Raw genomic sequence first — 14,865 nt, forward strand, 5'->3', positions numbered from 1 at the left:
ACAGGCATAACCTCCCGAGGCACGGGCACATCGGCAGCCACAGGCACATCGGGCATAACCTCCTGAGCTTCGGAATTGAGCACAACCTCTAGAACAGGTTCGGAATTCATCATAACCTCCGGAACGAGGTTCATGCGGCAACTCAATAGTCAAATCTGGTTGAGGCAACGAAGTAGCTGCGAAACAGGTTCATCAGCACTGGTGCATTGACCAAGCTTGTTTCTTTTCTTTCTATAGCCATTGAGTCTTGGCTTTTTCATTGGCCGACACTTGTTCAACAACAAGAGGTGGGGCTTTTTCTCCACGCTTCCTCCTGAACAAGGATATAAATTAGATACTGAAATAAGCAAATGAAACAAGGTACATAAATTGGAGAATTAACATTAACATACTTTGGTTGTACGAGAGTGTAACGGCATTTTGGGGAACCAATTCTATGCCCAAGTTCCTCACACAACTTGCACTGTTTTTGTTACCTTTTTGAGCCCTTTTAGGCTTTTCTGGTTTTTCCTTTTTCCCCTTCTTACTACAACCCCCTTCTCAAACCAAGCTTTGTATACTGCTCTGTTTGGGCCTCCCGACCTTTCTTTTACTCGAGAGGGGGACACGGTGTAAATTCTATATCCACCTCGGGCCACTGAGATTGGTCGATCAAGGCTGGAATTGGAGTTGCATATGCAGCCTTAAACTTTTGTCCTGAGTAATACTCATGCAAATATGGGTGCATATTTAACCTGGGTTTAGATGCCAAAAAAATTATGGCATGCTCACATGGTTTTCCGGTGTGTTGCCACTCTAGGCAAGTGCACTCCTGCAACTCAATGTTTACCACATGCCTCTTTACACTCCTTGCATATTTAACTTCAGCATCAAATAAGGAGGATTTCTCAGCGGATAGATGTGAAAGGTTTCTACTCTTGTTGACCACCTGTCTGTACCACTGTCTGGAAGCTTGTCCCCTTCCAACATATCACCAAGTCTTCCTCTCAAGTCCCACAAACGCATGATCATGATCCTTATTTGGTCCACCATGTCATGCACGAGGCAAATCTTTTAAATCTTTCACTTTATTGTTGAAACTTTACGCCAAGTTGTTATTGATGTGATCACATTTTATTGCGGTATTAAAACCTGATCTCGTACCACAATAGAGAATGGTATGTGTTCAACCAGGAGGCAAATTCATTGTCGGCATAAGCTTCCATGATCTTACCAAGGTGGTAGGAATGTGTACGTAGTCCAGTAAGCTCTTGCTGCTGGCCACATGCGCCCAAATTCATCTCCTCTAAATTTTTTTATCAGATTCATCCACATATGTCCAAAGCACTCTCTCGCTCGGCATAGGGGAAAACATTTTTTACGGCATTTTCCAGCCCTTTACATGCATCCGTGTGGATGGCCAAAGGTGAAACGGCCCTATGCATCTTTTCGGTTGCATCATGAACCATGTCCGGCTTGCCTCTGTCTCCGATTGAAACGGTCCAATTGCAATTGGGAACATCCAGTTGTGTCCATCCAAAGCATTGCATGCGGCCAAGCCGACCATTCCACTTGCCGAGTCAAAAAAGAAGAGTCTATGCTCAAATATGGACGACATCCTGCTTTGAATCCATCTATGCAAGGCTTCAAACACATAAAAACTTGTTTGAAGTAAACATCGCCATCCTCTGTAACCTCCGTATCTATCTCCACCACACTTCCGAGTGACCTCTTCTCCACCTCGGCTTTAAAGCTATACAACATCCTAAATGTATTTGCCCGGTCACCATACAATGATTTCATTGCCCTTTGTTTTGCCTTCCAAACTCGTGGTATATTTCAGTTTGATGGGGTATAGCTTCTCCAAGTCCACTTTAAGCCTTTTTGCGGTAGTGTTTGGAGTTTTTGCTAAAATAGGAGTAATCTTCTACGTAATCCAAAGCTGGTTTGTCATATTTGAAACTCTCTGTGAAGTGGTCATACATGTATGCTTGGTTTGGTATTTGATTTACCACTGATCTGTCTTGCCATCGGGTTGTAGTACGGCAGATATGTACCATTTGCATGGATTTCCACCACCATCATAGCCTTTGCACCTAGCATAAAATTTCTTCCTATCGGTCCACATAGTCTTGGCATCAAACTCTTTTTCATCTGCATAGGTCCTAAAAGACATCCTAAACTCATTCATATTTGGCCACAACTTTCCAACCTCAACTACTTGGGTTCTCTTTTTCATACAAACGAGACCGGCTCATTGTCATTTGCATCATCCACATCATCTGCAGCTTTGTCTTATCGGGTCTTCTTCATCCTCATTTCCACGGCCTGCATTTGTGTTACCATCGCGAGGCAAAGAACTGTCATCCTCGGTTGCACGGCCTTCATCTCTATCATCAACTGGAATGCCAAACATTTTGGCCATTTCAATGTCGGATATTGGTGCAATGACTAAATCTGTTTTTTCATTTAACTCTACTACATTCCGAGTCAACAACAATCTTTTGAGCACCATGGTTTCCCTCCTCTCGCATCTCGCATCGGCCCCTATATCTTCAGCTAGTATTGTCGGTTCGATGAGCAATGCCAACATCTGCCCCCTCCTTTGTGAAGCCCACTCATCATCTTGCATCTGTGCAGCCATCTTTGATGGCACATAACCTACTCTAGAATTTGTTTGTAGATCAATAAGCTCTGCATGAAAACTTACTTGATTGCTTTCCCACCCTTCTTGACGATCAATTTCAGCAACCATAGATTCTCCATCTTCAATTCTCACATATTCACCCTTATAGTTGTCAAACCGTAGCACGAGACACCTCTTGTTACGGACCCCAAACAATCTTCTCCCCTATCTTCTCCACCAGATTGCGCACGGCCTCCTCCTCCTTTCCCTCCAATTCCTGCGGATCAACATCTTCAAGATCAAGAGCCAACCTCACGGTGCTATTTGCAATGTCTTGGACGCTTCCATCACTCAACTTGGCTTTACATGGAAAAAATTCGACTCTAATTGCGAATGTCGCTGGCAGAATCGGGCGCGAGCATCTCCCCTGTCAATGGTGGGCAGCGGCGGCGTAAGCAATTGATCCCCAATCGGCCCCAAATCGATAACGATAACATTAAAAGAAGGGGCGTATTACCGATTTGAAGCACAGTCTCGTCCCTCCATCCGATTCAGCCCGCGCTCCTCTCGATCCGCCCAGATACGCAGATTCTAAATCGGCAACAAAAAAGAAAATCAGGCCAAGATCCAGGGGTATGAGACTAGGGTTTTGCAATTACTCACCTGCAATAGCTCCGCTGCCGCCGAGATAGACGCTCCGCCGCCGCTGAGATGAAAAAGGGCCGCTGTCGGAGAAGAAGCCCAGGGCGCCGCCGCTCGCCGCCGTTCCCAGTTCACCACGTGCGAGTCGAGCAGACCGTTGAGACATGCGGGACCCTCACTCGTGAACGGTTGACTCTGCCGTACATGGACCAGGTGGACCCCACTTGTTATAACCCTCACTTGTCCTAACCTAATCGCATCCTAACTAAGTTTCTTAACCCGCGTCAGCTGCCTATCGCATGCGAGCTATTTGAAGCATAAAAAACGACGCATGGTAGCTATTTGAGCCAACAACATCGCACCGTGGAGAATTTCACTCAACTGTGTCGCATAGGAGCTATTGGCCCAATAAACAACATGCAATCCCAAAGTGCATCTCCATCAATCTGTTGGGTTGTGTGCGTAGAAAACAAAAAGAAATCGTGTTACACGAACAATCAATCAAGATGATGCAATAAAGAGATTTGATCTAGATGTAAACTCACCGAGAAAAATCGGAAGAACTCGATGAAGATTTTGAACGCGACGACCCTCGCATCTTGGTGTGTATCCCTCCCAGCCGCGAGGTCTTAGTCCTTCTCCCTCCAAGGATCTAAAGGTCGACTCCTCCCCGATATCCATGCATACAACGGTTCAATAGGTCAACATTCGACCATCTAGGGCATTGCGGTAACGGCAAGAGTGGTACAACCTTACAACGTCTATGCGGAGAACTCCATGGGGTGGGCGAGGGGGAGGAGCCAACACATGGACTTGTGTGTTTGAGAGAGGAGGAGGCCTTTCTTTATATGGGAGGAGGGGAATAGATCAACTTGGTGACGGTGCTTCCCAAGGACGCCACGCTCCCCCTTTTCATTTTCCTATTCATGTCCTTGTCGTTGATGCGTGGCTTCTTCTTCTTTGTACCGCCCCTATCTTCGTATCATGTTCAACCCTTTCCGGCTTAAGCGTCTGGGAGGATCTTTTCGCTCGGGGTCATGCTTTTGAGGGCTTCGTATGCGGTGCCATACTTGTTGGCAGTCTTAAATAGCGCCCAGGCGGTGCCTACGAGTGACTATGACGAGTTGTTGGCACAACCAAGTGTCTTTGCAGCCTTTGGATAAAGCGACGATGATGCTCGAATCGGACACTCCGAGAAGAGTCCTTCTCGACTATGCTAAGTGCTTCCTCGAGAAGCACTTAACATAGTTGAGAGAGACTCCTATGGCTCTTGGATGCAGTATACTAAGTTCCATTGGGTATCCAATCAAGTCGTAAGAGCAATGGATGTTTTATTGGGTGTGTGGGGGGGTGGGGGAGCTCTCTAGCTATGCGTGAGCCGAATTTGTCGGACAGAGGGGGAAACATCATATGGATACATCTTTGTACCTTCCGACCACCATGCAAATAGTAAGATACTAAGAGATCGAGGTTCCAGGGAAGATTTCGCCCTTATAATTCTCAATTCCATAGATCCATGATGTATCGGGGTACTGGGTAGTGAGTATCCGCTTAGCGAATCGCTTGTGTCCTCGCTCGAGCGACACACACTCAGCAAAGAGCGCCTATGGTGTATCGAGCGTTGTCGTAGTTGTCAGGGTGCCTTGACCTCTTGTAGCACCTTGCCTCCAAGGTAGAGTGGGCGTTACTGGCGTATCTAGGGGGGGGGGGTCCATGGGCGCCATGGCACCCCCTCCAAATGCATAAAACTTCTTTTATCTAGTATTACTTGAACTAATAGTGACTAAATATAAGGCACAAAACGAAAAATATTGTCTAAATAAAATGCATAAAAGGGAAGTTTATAAGCTTGGCACCCCACTGATTTTGTGCGAGATTCGCCGCTGGTGGGCGTCATAGTTTTTTTTCAGGCGGCGTGAGCAGACGTCGTGGGGTCTTTTTAAACATAAGGCCCTCTGGCCCGGCTTTATAAATAAAGCCACCCACGTCATCAAACATAGTGATACATCATCATGTCTAGACACACACCCCACATAACCAAGTTTCGATCACCCCTGGATCAAGTTCGAAACAAACACACACACGGTACAAAGCACACACACCACCCACAAGGCGAAGTCCTAGTGCATAGGGGTTGGGGATCTCTCCTGCTCAGTCGTGGCCCGTGCGTACAGCCTCCTGACGTCGGCCGCCGCCACGTCCAGCATCTCCCTGCCCCTCTGTCTGACCAGAACCCTCCACTGCTGCATATATATAAGCATTTTATAAAAGACATCACCTGAGTTCCCAATTAAGTTGCCTTCAATAGCAATTTTGTTTCACATTCCACAAAGTCCAGCATTGTGCCGTAAAGGTAAACAAAACTAGCCTATGGAAGGGGCTGAAGAGGACATGGGAAAGCGGAAGAAAGTCCCCTACCCCTGCAGGGTTCCAATCACAGTGTAGGAGTTCCCTAGCTCCAGACCACATAAGCCTCACCATGGGGCAAGATAAGAAGATGTGGTTGCAGTCCTCCATTTCGAGGCATAGGGAGCAAAGCCCATTTGAGGGGCCATGCCTCTTGGAAATTTGCTCGCCCGAAGGGTGCCTGCCTCTGATCAGCTAGCACATGATGATCTTAATCTTTGGGGGAACCCGAGTCTTCCATACCTCCTTGAAACAAGTCACCGTCGCTCCCTGCGATAGGGCCAGATAGACCGATCTAGGGGTAAACATCCAACAGGGCTCAAGGGACCACGAGATCGAATCCTGGAGGGTGGAGAGCGGCAGGGCCTACACCTCCCTACACAGGTTATCACATTCAACCCGATCTACCAACCCTATCCGGAGCCGAAAACGGATGCGCCACTCCCCCGGATACCCATCCAAGACACGTGCATCTAGTACCGTCATCGTGGACATAGCGCAACAAGAAAATAGACGGGGGAATCTAGCATGTAGTGGCCCTGGTCCCATCCACCAGTCAAGCTAGAAGTAGGTGTTTCTCCCGTTACCCATCCTATGCTTGCCCCTCAATTTAAAATACCATTTGATCTTTTGTAAGGCATTCCATAATTGGGAACCGTGTGCCGGCACCTCATTAGAGAAGAGATCCCAACCATGCAGGTATTTAGCGCGAACGAGGTCTGCCCATAGTCCTTCCACATTCTGATAAAGCTTCCAAATTCATTTAAGCATGAGCACAATGTTCATGGATTTTGTGTTCAGGATCCCCAAACCGCCGAATGCTTTAGGTCTACACACTGTTGCCTAGTCAAACATGTGATACTTACGATTGTTCCCGGTTCCTTCCCAGAATAAGCGGGAGCGGGGTTTATCCATTGCCTTGTGAGTACCATCATGAAGCATGTACACGCTCATGGCATACAGGGGCAAGCTCGAGAGGCATGAGTTGGTCAGCTCCAGTCTGCTTGCCGAGGCCAGGAACAGGCCCTGCCATGGGTCAACCCTATGACCCACTTTCTCCGGGAGGAAGCTCCAGTCCGCCACCCTAAGCGGCTTGTCGCTAACTAGAAGCCTACTTGATGGGGAAGCTACACAACTTGAAGTTGACAAATCAACCATTGTATGCTGAGCTTCCGTGTTCACCCCTCTGACCACCGCCTCGCTCTTATCGAAATTGTTCTTGAGTCCTAACATGTCCTAAAAACACAAGAGAATGGTCTTGAGGTTCACGATCCCAAAGAATGTCGGTTTGATCAGGACCATAGTGTCATCCACATACTACAGATGCGTCACTCCCCCTGGAATGAGATGGTCCACCACCCATTCAATGTGACCCGCCTTCCTTGCTTTTGCTACGATCGCCGCTAGGATCCTCCTGGAACTATCTATTCTCTAAATCCCTATAACCCACTTATATGGCCTTCTATGCAAAGCTAGGATCTATAGTGTGTTTGTGTGTGGATGGAGAGGTTTGTACTATAAAACTATATGTGCTGAAATTAAAATGCAATGAGTAAAACTAATGCAAGAAAAGTAAATTGCAGTAAAGTACAGTGAGATGAAGTGAAGTGGAGTAACTCAAGGGAGTAAGTGTTCTAGCAATTTGCTACTTCATTTGTGTGGTTGTCATAATTAGTGAATCACAAAGATAGTATTTTTATAGTTTCTTCTAGAGAGGAGCCATAGGTAGGTGTAACCATAAACATGAGCAATTACACCACTAGTGATTGATCCCAAGGCCAATTAAGAACAAATAAGGGAATTATTAAGACATAAAATCCAACCACCGCTATAAGTTTAAAGGTCCCCATAGTTATACCCCGTTGACTAACCATGAATTAATAGAACATGAATCTAAGAATTGGGACATGGTTTCTGTCAAGCTCCAGCTGTCCCTCCTCCTATCATCATGCAACGGTGATAACCTCATGCATTCCCCAACATATGTGTGCACTCATATATCAGTACAAAAGATCATCATAGAAGATAACATATACTTGTATGTAACAAACAAAAAACTATATAACAATTGCCAAGAACAAGTCACTACTCAAACATAAACATAGAGATATAATAGATCATGGGAAAACAATATATTGCATCACACATCATGTTTGCCAAGATTTCAAGGGGTACATGAAGATGGTGCTGCTAAAGATGGTGATAGAGATGATGGTGTTGATGAAGATGATCACACTAGAGTGGGGAGGAGTCCACCGGAGGCGATTCCGATAGCGTTCCCCCCCTCCGATCTCCGTCGATGGTGGCCTGCTGACTCTCTTTTTATGTATTTCTGATCTCCACCGCCGTAGCTTCGACGAGACCATGGGGGTCGTACATATAGTGGTTTTTAGGTCAAAAGAAGTCCGTGGGCACAAGTTGAAGCGAATCGGACGGAAAAGGTGGAAACGAGCATAAGTGGTGCGCCCTAAGGTGGTGCGCGCGCCACCTGCTCTAGTTTCCAGCCCCTTGACCTAAGAGGCGTTTTCTGCCAGACAGAGTTAGAACCGGAGGAGCGGGATTGTTTAGAGAATCCTCGAAAACAATATAAAACATGCAAATAACATTATATAATATGCAAATAGGTGGTAACATGTGGCAATAAAGTGCAAAGTTCATGTATGCACTTTATATGCATCAACATCGATCCCCAAGCTTAACCTATGCTCGTCCTCGAGTATAAAGGTGATAAAGCTAACATGAACATTGGAGTTTATTGCATTACTTATATGTAATCATGCAAAGTCTTACAAGGTTCAGTCAATAAAGAATGACAATAAGAAATATGAAGTATAGAGTGATATTTCTTACATTCTACAAAGCATGCATAACAATAAATTGCATTGTAAGAAACACGAATGGCAAGTATTATGAACCATAAAGCATGCTTAGGAGAATCCTATAGAATTTTTTGGAAGACTCAGTGTCCTATCTTTTGATTCTTTCGATACTCTTGACTCTTGAACACAAAAAGTAAGTAGGGAATATATGTGCTAGTCCTACATAAAAACAAAACGTAAAGAGAGCAAAAAGAGAGATTTTGAGATATGCAATTCATGTCAACTATACTCATAAGGATGGGATACCATGCATCTCTTTGTTTTAGAGATATCTATGATTCATGTGTTTGACCTCTTATAAGTAAATATTGCCCCACCCTCCTGGTGCTAAGGATTACACCTCTTGCTACTCAACTTTAGATAGTCAATAGACCTTTCACATATTTTTTTAACCAAATATTAGAATGGGGTACCTCCGTGCCGCCTGTAAAAAACGCAAAATCAACTAAAAAAAGTACCATTTTAAGCGATCCATACTAGGACAACAAGGACAACAGTCTTCTGAGCATCCTCTCTAACTTTTTTCCATACATATATCTTTTTTTTATTTTATGACTTCTTTTTTCAAATGTAAATATTCCTTTTCTTTTCATTCTTCCTATTTTGAATATGCTCGTGCTGAAACTTTCACCATGTAGGCATGGCTTCTAGTTAGTGACATGTTGCTCTTCTCTAACAAATATGTATACTCTAGTCCTTAACTTGACAATCCCTTTCATTTCGCAAGAGATAACCGTCAATGAACCCACAAGAAATGACAATCAACTTCAAGGTAAATAACCATAATAGTGCAATGTTGAAAGACATCCCCATGTAAATATGCTTAAGGTTACTCATAATTAGTCAAACCCATGCCGTGCATAGTGGTGTTTTCCTTCCACACCTTACTTTCCCTATGAGCTTTAAATAACAGAAAAAGGAATATTTGAAATGGTTGGAGGCATAACACACATATTATACTTGGAATATCAAGAGATATGTATGTAGATATGATAGCCATTTGGGTTTGAGTGGAATTGGAAACAGGTCTATGCTTGTGTGAGAATTCATTTTTTTGGCTAGCAAGACATCTAGAAGCCTGCAATAGTATCCATATTGCTATTCATTCATAATCAAACAATTGCAATTAAATTAAGCATCTATGTATACTAGTAATAAGCATCACTAAATAAGGCACATATAAAATCATCACTCAATAAAGCATTTGAAACTAACAGTACTATGCACAATATAAATTTCAGGTTTTTAATTTGCATCCCTCTTCATCTTTTAATAATATGCAACTTGTTTTTATTCAATAATATGATAATTTATTTCAGTAGCTCTTTTGTAAGAATGCAAGGAATTTGTCATGATGGATTTATTTATTTCAAAGCAAAACTAGAAACAAAACTAATAAAGGACATTGCAAGTTTTTTGCAATCATTCAATGTTGCTCAAAAATAAGGTTTAGGGGTGTGCAAACTGACAGTTTTAAGTTGAGTCCAGTGGAGTGCCTTGGGCACCCCCAAGCTTATGGTTGATGCATATAAAATGCATACAAGAACTTTTCCTTTATTATATTGAATTCCCACATATTTGAAACATATATGGTGATAATACCAAGTTTTACATTGATTTATGAGGATTTACAAATGATCCCCTTTATTTGGTTTATAACTCTGCAGAACAAAAAACCCTGTTTTGTGTATTTTTCACTTTCAGAGACCTATACGTAGTAAAATTGACCTGAAATTTTTGGAGCGTCATTTTTTCATCGGGAGAAGCACCCTGGGCACTAGAATCTCGCCTGGAAGGGCATGAGGCCCAAAAGAGCCCACATGGCGCGCCCGCCACCTGCACTCTTTCAACCGTCGATCGTCCAAATCGCGTCATATTTTCGCCCACCGACGTATTTTAACCTAAAAATCACTATATATATGACCCCAAAGAGTTCTCGTGAGAAAAGAGCCACAAAAAGACATAAACACGAAAATGGAGGCTGCACCAGAGAAGATTGGAGGGGGAAACTCCGTCGTGATCACTGCCAGAGGGATCGCCACCTTCTCCAACGTCTTCATCATCATCACCATGATCAAGGGAGAGTAGTCCACCTCTGGCTGCTAGTTTGTGGCAGTAGCTTGATCTATTCCTCTCATGTTCTTCATAGTTCTTAGTGCCATATGAGCTGCCTCACATGATTATGGCCATATTTGTAATACTTATACGGTGGATCCTTATCCTATGATATTGTGCGATGAGATCTGATCGTATTATGTGTAAGATGTATTGATATATGCATATTATGTACCCCGTTCTTAACTATTTGTTCTGATCCAACGTCCTTGCAAGAGCGTGTACGGGGTGATGTGTGTATTAGATGAAGTAACATGGTTTTAGTGATTGAATAGTGACAACAAATTCATGATCTATTACGGCTTTGCCTTTTCTTTTGCTACCTCACTAGGGATAAAGTGAATGCATGTGCTATGTTCGTCACGTGACAAAATTGATGATCTTGTTTGGTCAAGGTAGCATATTTGATATTCAAACATCATGTCAAAGTAATTACGGGCTATACTCTGTTAATTCTTTATTCAAAGTTGCATGGAGTTTTCCCTTACTTCTGGAGTATAAGAGAGATATGTTGCATCATCTCTATATAAGTACGTGATGCCCATATGAATCGTATCTTACTAATGTTATTGTACTGCATCCTCATATCTCATGCATTGATGAATTACTATTTGTCCACTACAACTTAAAAGAGAGAATAGTCAAGTGATCCCATGAACCCCGGTCCACTTTTTATCATGAGGAACACCTTTATATTGCTTTATCTTGTTTTTTTACTTGCAGCACTATTTTAATCCGAAAATACAAAACTATTTACTTTTCTTATTTGCATCCAAAACACCAAAAACAATCAACCCCTTTACAATTTTTACTTAGTTACTTTATTTCATCTAGTTTTACTTGTGTTTATTTTCTTACGCGAAACCTTGTGCTTGACAACCACACGGTGAAGTTGGGGACACAAGGCTTTTATTTTACTTGCAGGATTGCTAGAAGAAGAGAGAAGAGAATACTGTTTGTCCAGTTCCCCGATAGTTTGATATAAACCCTCAAGTCACCCTTGTGGGGAAGATACTCTGTTGATACAACACTTTGCACTTGGAGTCCCAACATATCAAGATTTTTTTGGTGTTGCTAGTAGCCGTCATCAAGAGTATTTTCTGGTGTCATTGCTGGGAACTGAAAGGAGTTACATCATAATGGTTGTTGTGTAAAAGGTATTTCCTACAAGAATCTTCTTACAACAGCGTCTCACCAAAGTTTGGGGAGGTAACAACACTGTGAGCTCTCTTATCTCTTTTATATTTTGCATCGTATTTTATTTGTCTTATTTTTAGTCTTTTTTGGTTGTTTTCAGTTTTTGCTTGTTATATTAGCTTTTTTCTTAAAAATTGAAAAACACATAAAAATTAGTATCAATTATGATGTCAACACAAAAGAGTGGGAATGGCAAAACAAGGTTGCAGCCATGTTATCCACGATAAAAAAAAATGAAGAATAACATAAATCCCATGATAATGACTACAATCTACAATACTATATTTCTTAATGGGAATACCACAACCGCTGAGTTGCATGTTAATTTTTTTTGATGAGCTTTGTGATAAAATTAAACCTGCTAATATGGATCCTGGGTTGTTAAGAGTCAAGTTATTCCCAAACTCGCTAATAGGATTAGCTAAGACATGGTAAGAAGATGTACCAGAAAAAGAGAAAAGATTATGGTTTAATCCGAGACCTTCATTTCTAGAAAAATTTGGGAAATGCACCATTGAGCATCAAAAACTTATGCTTGATTTCAAGCAACTAGAAAAAGAAAGTATTACTCAAGCTTTGAAAAGGTTTATAAAATACACGCGCAATTTACAACATGGGCTAAGGGATTATATGCTTTTGAATAGTTTCTACTATGGCTTAAATCAGCAGAGCAAGCATCTTCTAGATAAAGCATCTTCTAGAAACCTTATGATGCATTTATGATATTGTATGGAATTTGGTAGAAGAAAATATATACAAGAGCATAAAAGAAGCTGGAATTAGAGATATGTATATCAAGGAAGATGATGAAATAGAAATAGAAGAAGAGGAAAATAGTACTTTGAATGCTATGCATGAAAAAGAAACTCTTATGGTTGCTAATGATAAACAAATTGAAGAAGTTAAAATGCTTAGTGAAGCTAGGGAACCACTCTTGGATCTTGATAAATGCAGCTTGCATGAATCGATTGCCATACTTGAGAAATTTGCTAAAGATTCCACTATTAATGTTAACCAAGCTGGCTTTGGTTCCTATATTGCTAACTATGTCATTAAAGAAACGATTCAAAGATACAATAATGGGTCTATGATACCATCTAAGCTTGGGAATGCGTGGATCCCCAAGATTTTAATATCTGTTGACAAAGAAACACATCATGCCATTCTAGATTTAGGATCTAGTACGTGTTTCTATCATATCAAAAGAGCTATATGAATCACTTAATCTTAAAAATATGAAAACATGCTCTATTGATTTATTAATTTCTGATGATTCAACCAAAAAGTCTTTAGGAAAAGTAAATGATGTAATGGTTGAAATTGCATATGACATATGTTCATGTTGATTTCATTGTTATGGACATGGGGAGAAATACCTCTAGTCCTATAATCCTTGGAAGACCCGTCTGAGAACAATAGGAGCTATCATTGATTCTAAAGAAGGGAATGTCAAGTTTCAATTCCCACAAGAGAAGTGTATGGAGAACTTTCCAAGGAAGAAGGATGTAGCATTCATGGTACCACATAATTTCCATGACACTTGAATCAAGTAAGTAAGCCTAGCTATATGGCTATAAAGAAAACGCTTTACAAGATGCAACCCGAGATGTTTTTATATTTGGTTTTTATTATGCATGATTGCTATAGAATGTTAATTTTCTTGTAGTTTACTCTCTGGTTTTTAAATAAAGTATCAAGTTTTTACCCATTTGGATATTTAAAGTTGCAAACATAATATGGAGTTGCTGATTTTATGCGCTGCACTTTTTAGTGAACGCGTTCTTTTTGGTAACTCGTAAAATCTTGATAAAATCACAATATATGTAAATTTTCATACTATATATACACTTAAATTGGATAAATTTTATGAGGTGCCTAAGTCATACCAAAAATTCAGTTTTTCTGCAGCAAAAATTCTGGATAGATTTTGCCTTACTTTGTTAGATCCATTGTTTTGAGTATCAAAATGATTTTTACTTGGAACTTTTGATATGCTTAAAGTATAACATTATGTGCTCTCTGTATCATGAATATATAGTTTTATTATTGTGTAAAATAGCAGCACTCATGATTTATTTGTACCTCTAATGTCACCCCATAGAAAAGAATGGGTAGAAAAATTTGTGTTGAAGTTTTTTTCACAGGGAATGGAGGAATATCACACTAAGATGATTCAAGTATGATGAATATCATAAGCTTGGGGATGACCAGGACACACCACTGGACTCATTCAAAAAATCCTGGTTTGAGCACCTCTAAACTCCGTTTTTTGAGCAACACAAAATTTTCGCAAAAACTTGAAGCGTTCTCGTTTTATTTGTGTCTAGTTTTGTTTTTTAAAATGAAAGGACCTTCATATTGAGTGTTCATAATGCATATGCATAAGCTACTGGTCCAAACTATTTATCTCTGAATGTTCAAAGTAAAATAAGTTGCATGATTATAAAAGAAAAGGCGGAATGCCTAAAAGCTGAAATTTATTTTGTGTATGCTATTTATGGTTTCACATGCTCTATTGAGTGATAATTTTTTATGTGCCTTATTCAGTGCTACTTCTTGCTAGTATACATAGATGTTTAATTTTAAGTATCATTGATTTATGATGAATGAATAGTCTATGGATACTATTGCATGCTTTTAGACCTCTTGCTAGCCAAAAGATTTGAATTCTTACACAAGCATAGACTTGTTTCAAAGCTCAACTCAAATCCTATGTGTATCATACCTACCTATATAGGACTTTCTATTCCCAGTATAATGTGTGTGTTTTGCCTCCAACCTTTTCAAAATATACTTCTTGTGTAATTTAAAGCTCATAAGAAAGTAAGGTGTGGAAGGAAAATACCACTATGCATGTTGTGGGTTTTACTGATTATGAGTAATGAGCTAGACCCTAACCATGTTTACTGGGGTATTCTTTCAACCTTGCACTATCGGGGTATTTCACCCCGCGTTGATTATCATTTTTTTTGTTGATGGCTATCTCTTGTGGAATTAATGGAGATTATTTAAGTAAGTATG

Source organism: Lolium rigidum, chromosome 6 (genome assembly GCF_022539505.1).
Source record: "Lolium rigidum isolate FL_2022 chromosome 6, APGP_CSIRO_Lrig_0.1, whole genome shotgun sequence".
Taxonomy (NCBI): domain Eukaryota; kingdom Viridiplantae; phylum Streptophyta; class Magnoliopsida; order Poales; family Poaceae; genus Lolium; species Lolium rigidum.